The sequence below is a fragment of the Phocoena phocoena genome, chromosome 5 (genome assembly GCF_963924675.1).
Source record: "Phocoena phocoena chromosome 5, mPhoPho1.1, whole genome shotgun sequence".
Taxonomy (NCBI): domain Eukaryota; kingdom Metazoa; phylum Chordata; class Mammalia; order Artiodactyla; family Phocoenidae; genus Phocoena; species Phocoena phocoena.
The window spans coordinates 7,315,720-7,323,281 of NC_089223.1; positions in this window are offsets into that span (position 1 = coordinate 7,315,720).

The following is a 7,562-nucleotide window of genomic DNA, read 5'->3' on the forward strand; positions in this document are numbered from 1 at the left end:
ACATATTAATCAAACTATGAAAAATTAAAAACAAACAAAAAATATTAAAAGCAGCAAGGGAAAAACAACAAATAACATACAAGGGAACTCCCATAAGGTTAACAGCTGATCTTTCAGCAGAAACTCTGCAAGCCAGAAAGGAGTGGCAAGACATATTTAAAGTGATGAAAGGGAAAAACTACAACCAAGATTACTCTGCCCAGCAAGGATCTCATTCAGATTCAACAGAGAAATTAAAATCTTTACAGACAAGCAAAAGCTAAGAGAATTCAGCACCACCAAACAAGCTTTACAGCAAGTGCTAAAGGAAATTCTCTAGGCAGGAAACACAAGAGAAGGAAAAGACCTACAATAACAAACCCAAAACAATCAACAGAATAGTAATAGGAAGATACATATTGATAACTACCTTAAATGTAAATGGATTAAATGCTCCAACAAAAAGACATAGACTGGCTGAATGGATACAAAAACAACACCCGTATATATGCTGTGTACAAGAGACCCACTTCAGACCTAAGGACACATACAGACTGAAAGTGAGGGGATAGAAAAAGATATTCCATGCAAATGGAAATCAAAAGAACTCTGGAGTAGCAATTCTCATATCAGACAAAATAGACTTTAAAACAGACTATTACAAGAGACAAAGAAGGACGCTACATAATGATCAAGGGATCAATCCAAGAAGAAGATATAACAAGTGTAAATATTTATGCACCCAACATGGGAGCACCTCAATACATAAGGCAAATACTAACAGCCATAAAAGGGGAAATTGACAGCAACACAATCATAGTAGGGGACTTTAACACCCCACTTTCACCAATGGACAGATCATCCAAAATGAAAATAAATACGGAAACACAAGCTTTAAAATGACCCATTAAACAAGATGGACTTAATTGATATTTATATAACATTCCATACAAAAACAGCAGATACCTTCTCAGGGGCTCATGGAACATTCTCCAGGATAGATCATACCTTGGGTCACAAATCAAGCATTGGTATTTTTAAGAAAATTGAAATCGTATCAAGTATCTTTTCTGATCGCAGCACTATGAGACTAGACATCAAATACAGGGAAAATTCTGTAAAAAATACAAACACATGGAGGCTAAACAATGCACTATTAAATACCCAAGAAATCACTGAAGAAATCAAAGAGGAAATCAAAAAATACCAAGAAAGAAATGACAATGAAAACACGACGACCCAAAACCTATGGGATGCAGCAAAAGCAATCCTAAGAGGAAATTTTATAGCAATACAATCTTACCTCAAGAAACAAGAGAAATCTCAAATAAACAACCTAACCTTACACCTAAAGCAATTAGATAAAGAAGAAATTTTTTAAAAACCCTAAGTTAGCAGAAGGAAAGAAATCATGAAGATCAGTGCAGAAATAAATGAAAAAGAAATGAAAAAAATGATAGCAAAGATCAATAAAACTAAAAGCTGGTTCTTTGAGAAGATAAACAAAATTGATAAACCATTAGCCAGACTCATCAAGGAAAAAAGGGAAAAGACCCAAATTAATTGAATTAGAAATGAAGAAGGAGAAGTAACAACTGACACTGCAGAAATACAAAGGATCATGAGAGATTATGACAAGCAACTATATGCCAATAAAATAGACAACCTGGAAGAAATGGACAAATTCTTAGAAATGCACAACCTTCTGAGATTGAACCAGGAAGAAACAGAAAATACGAACAAACCAATCACAAGCACTGAAATTGAAACTGTGATTAAAAATCTTCAAACAAACCAAAGTCCAGGACCAGATGGCTGCACAGGTGAATTCTCTCAAATATTTAGAGAAGAGCTAACACCTATCCTTCTCAAACTCTCCCAAAATACAGCAGAGGGAGAAACACTTCCAAATTCATTCTACGAGGCCACCACCACACTGACACCAAAACTAGGCAAAGATGTCACAAAGAAAGAAAACTACAGGCCAATATCACTGATGAACATAGATATTCATCATTTATGATGAACATAAATCCTTAACAAAATACTAGCAAACAGTATCCAACAACACATTAAAAGGATCATACACCATGATCAAATGGGATTTATCCCAGGAATGCAAGGATTCTTCAATATATGTGAATCAATCAATGTGATAAACCATATTAACAAACTTAAGGAGAAAAACCATATGATCATCTCAATAGATGCAGAAAAAGATTTTGACAAAATTCAACACTCATTTATGATAAAAAACCCTTCAGAAAGTAGGCATAGAGGGAACTTACCTCAACATAAAAAAGGCCATATATGACAAACCCACAGCCAACATTGTTCTCAATGCTGAAAAACTGAAACCATTTTCTCTAAGATCAGGGACAAGAAAAGGTTGTCTACCCTCACCACAACTATTCAACATAGTTTGGGAAGTTTTAGCCACAGCAATCAGAGAAGAAAAAAAAACAGGAAATACAAATCAGAGAAGAAGAAGTAAAGCTGTCATTGTTTGCAGATGACATGATACTACACATAGAGAATCCTAAAAATGCTACCAGAAAACTACTAGAACTAATCAATGAATTTGGTAAAGTAGCAGGATACAAAATTACTGCACAGAAATCTCTTGCATTCCTCTACACTAACAATGAAAGATCAGAAAGAGAAATTAAGGAAACACTCCCATTTACCATTGCAACAAAAAGAATAAAATACCTAGCAATAAACCTACCAAAGGAGACAAAAGACCTGTATGCAGAAAACTATAAGACACAGATGAAAGAAATTAAAGACGATACAAATAGATGGAGAGATATACCACATTCTTGGATTAGAAGAATCAACATTGTGAAAATGACTCTACTACCTAAAGCACTCTACAGATTCAATGCAATCCCTATCAAACTAGCAATGACAGTTTTCACAGAACTAGAACAAAAAATTTCACAATTTGTGTGGAAACACAAAAGACTCCGAATGGCCAAAGCAATCTTGAGAAAGAAAAAAACAGAGCTGGAGGAATCAGGTTCCCTGACTTCAGACTATACTACAAAGCTACAGCAATCAAGACAGTATGGTACTGGCACAAAAACAGAAATATAGATCAATGGAATAAGATAGAAAGCCCACAGATAAACCCACGCACATATGGTCACCTTATCTTTGATAAAGGAGGTGAGAATATACAATGGAGAAAACACAGCCTCTTCAATAAGTGGTGCTGGGAAAACTGGACAGCTACATTTAAAAGAATGAAATGAGAACACTCCCTAACACCATACACAAAAATAAACTCAAAATGGATTAAAGACCTAAAGGTAAGGCCAGACACTATCAAACTCTTAGAGGAAAACATAGGCAGAACACTCTATGACGTAAATCACAGCAAGATCCTTTTCTACCCACCTCCTAGTGAAATGGAAATGGAAATAAAAACAAAAATAAACAAATGGGACCTAATGAAACTTAAAAGTTTTGCATAGCAAAGGAAAACATAAACAAGATGAAATGACAACCCTCAGAATGGGAGAAAATGTTTGCAAATGAAGCAACTGACAAAGGGTTAATCTCCAAAATTCACAAGCCGCTCTTGCAGCTCAATATCAAAAAAACAAACAACCCAATCCAAAAGTGGGCAGAAAACCTAAATAGACATTTCTCCAAAGAAGATAAACAGATTGCCATCAAACACATGAAAGGGTGCTCAACATCACTAATCATTAGAGAAATGCCAATCAAAACTACAATGTGGGGCTTCCCTAGTGGCACAGTGGTTGAGAGTCTGCCTGCCGATGCAGGGGACGCGGGTTAGTGCCCCGGTCCGGGAGGATCCCACATGCCGCAGAGCGGCTGGGCCCGTGATCCATGGCTGCTGAGCCTGTGTGTCCGGAGCCTGTGCTCCGCAATGGGATAGGCCACAACAGTGAGAGGCCCGCGTGACGCAAAAACAACAACAACAAAAACTACAATGCGGTTTCACCTCACACGAGTCAGAATGGCCATCATCAAAAAATCTACAAACAATAAATGCTGGAGACGGTGTGGAGAAAAGGGAACCATCTTGCACTGTTGGTAGGAATTGATACAGCCACTATGGTGAACAGTATGGAGGTTCCTTAAAAAACTAAAAATAGAACTGACATATGACCCAGCAATCCCACTACTGGGCATATACCTTGAGAAAACCATAATTCAAAAAGAGTCATGTACCACAATGTTCATTGCAGCTCTATTTACAATAGCCAGGACATGGAAACAACCTAAGTGTCCAATGACAGATGAATGGATAAAGAAGATGTGGCACATATATACAATGGAACATTACTCAGCCATAAAGAGAAACGAAATTGAGTTATTTGTAGTGGGGTGGATGGACCTAAAGTCTGTCATACAGAGTGAAGTAAGTCAGAAAGAGAAAAACATAACTGTTTGCTAACACACATATATGGAATCTAAAAAAAAAAAGTTTCTGAAGAACATCGGGGCAGAACAGAAATAAAGACACAGATGTAGAGAATGGACTTCAGGACATGGAGAGGGGGAAGGGTAAGCTGGGACGAAGTGAGAGAGTGGCATGGACATATATACACTACTAAACGTGAAATAGGTAGCTTGTGGGAAGCAGCCGCATAGCACAGGGAGATCAGCTCGGTGCTTTGTGACCACCTAGAGGGGTGGGATAGGGAGGGCGGGAGGGAGGGAGACACAAGAGGGAGGGGATATGGGCATATATGTTAACATATAGCTGATTCAGTTTGTTATAAAACAAAAACTAACACACCATTGTAAAGCAATTATACCCCAATAAAGATGTTAAAAAAAAGTTATGTGAATGTAAAATGTAATACTTGTATTTTACTCACTGTGCACTTAATTATGTTTTATAATTTTATGCCCTTATATCATTCTATACTTTTTATGTGCCTGTAAATCTTGTCTTCCTGGCTGTGTTCTAACTCTTGAGGCTGGGTCTGCTCATGAAGTTTTTCCTCTCCCGCATGTAGCACTGACACCAGAGCTGAGGTTCAAGTTCTATAAAGTTCTCATCCAGCTACTTTTTTGCAAATGATTTTTTATAAAATGTAAAGGAAAAGGACAGCATAAAATAGAGTAAGGGAGTAGGGAAAGGGGGAAATTGTTTGCAGCTTTTTATTAATTCCTCCAACAAGGGCCAACATTTATCTTAAAGCACTTAGTTTTCATTATTGTGATACGGAACTTTTCCTAACAGTGACTTAAAATAAATATGAGAACCCAAAATCATAGAATCATGGTGTTTTTGAGAAGTGCCACTTAGACGGAAAATGTCTTATGAAAACACATACTCTTTACTTGCTTTGCCCTCATAAATCAGGAAGCGGTATTCCAAGCCAATGTAGGAAAACAGTGAAAAGCAGTTTCTTGAGATCACAAAAGTCTATATTGGTGTACTCAGAAGTCCCTAAGTGAAGAGTATGACACTGTATTATATCAAAGATGCGTGCTTTTATGAAAGCACTTTATACATACAATAATAGTACGAAAACTGATGGTAAAATAAAGCTGGTCCAAATTGTGCCAGAAAGAGTAAAATTAATAATTCTTCATTGAACACCTAAACTAAAAACTGTGGGGAATCGAACGAGTTAAGGTGCTCAAGAAGTTAGCGTCTGCTTGGGCAACCAAGACAAGTACGTGTAAACTTCTTGAGCAAAATGAGTTAAAGGATATGCTGAAACCACCCAAGAGCTGGCGGAGAGGCATGTAGGCCTAAGTGAACAAGGCATGGCTACTTGTTCAAGAAGGGAAAAGATTGCTGAGGGTGTAGATGATAAGGGAGAACTTTCTAGAGCGAAATTGAAGACTTGATCCCAACTGCCATCCACAGCCACCCTTGCGGAAAAGGATTGGCACGGTCTGTCTAAGCCCGGAGAAGCCCCTGCCAGGAGGATCTAGTTAAAGGCTTACTGAGTACGTTGAGTTCATTATGGACCCAGGACATAATAGGGCAATTAAAGGTTTCCAAAATTCTGATGACTTCTGTTGTTTACAAATTGGAAAAGAATTATATACTTTATAGTCTGTGGATGCCACTCTGGCACCCATGGAGGTTCCACACAATTCCCTCCCTTTTTAAATATAGTAGTTGTGTATTTAGGATTTGGGGTTAGACACATGTTAAAATATGACACAAGCCTTCCCTGAGGGATAGCTCAGAACACCCAGTTATAATTATATAAACACTGAAAAATGTCACAAAGGAAGTGAGAGGTTTACATATTAAAATGAATACTAGCATTGCCAATGGTAAGCAAATATAATTTAAACCTGTTCTAAGAAAAAGTTCAAGATTTACTCCAATCGTTTCTGCCAGATTTTGCTCTCACTTCGTACTAGACTTTTTAAACAGTACAAATGTCTTAAAGAAAGATTTGTGTTTTATATTATCCAGGAAGATGATTTTCTATTAATTGTTGTCCCCTGGTGACACCTGGAGGCTTGACAAGAATAATGAGGACACTGGGACTAGTGATTAAGCATTATTTTATTGATTTTTCAATTTATCCTCCTTTGATCAAGCTTTCAGGGACTTCCTGAAGTTAACAACTACAGCAGCCCACCAAAGAGGAAATGATTTGGAAAAATAACAAACCCAATGCTAGGGAGGATAATTTGCAGTTAAATACAATAAGTATGTATCTAAAACTACTCTGAACCATACTTTAAAAAATATTAACAGCTTGACAAACCAATGAACTAACAATTTGTTAGCCTTGGAGTAAACATAGAGCCTTTCAATTTTCTTTTTTAATTTAGTTGTTTACTTTGGAGATGCAGAGTAAAATCATAGATGAAGAAGAAACATTATCCCTTTGAAGGTTTAAGCAAACACCTTCTGTGTCTGCCTAATGTGAGTCCATACTGCAAGAATCGACCAGGTGCTCTGGGCAATGGGTCTTGTATTCACAAAGAAGATGCAATAGAAAACTATCAGAAAGTTGTTCCTCTAACTGAACACACAGCTGTACAACATCTGTGCCCTTTAATTTAAAATCTAGGAAGGTGAGTTGACCATACACTCATTATGAATCAAAGGTGGGACATGTGTTAAAAGGCTGGAAGGGGCTTCCCTGGTGGCACAGTGGTTAAGAGTCCGCCTGCCGATGCAGGGGACACGGGTTCGTGTCCCGGTCCGGGAAGATCCCACATGCCGCGGAGTGGCTGGGCCCGTGAGTCATGGCCGCCGAGCCTGCACGTCCGGAGCCTGTGCTCCGCAACGGGACAGGCCACAGCAGTGAGAGGCCCGCGTACCGCAAAAAAAAAAAAAAAAAGGCTGGAAATTATCTGAGCCCATTAAACATATACTCTGATCAGATTATACCTATTTCAAAAATTTGAAAAGCTAATATGTATTATGAATAGATATTGTCTATTTTTATGAAGAGGCCAGCGCTTCTAAGGGGAAATTAGAAGGAAGATTTCAGCCCAATAAAAGGAAGAACTTTTCAATTAAAATAGAATTGATCTCATAAATTGGTAAATTCCTCCATGCCTCCCTCTATAGGTTTAAACAAAACGCACGCTTCTCAGGAAATACCAGAGTGGTG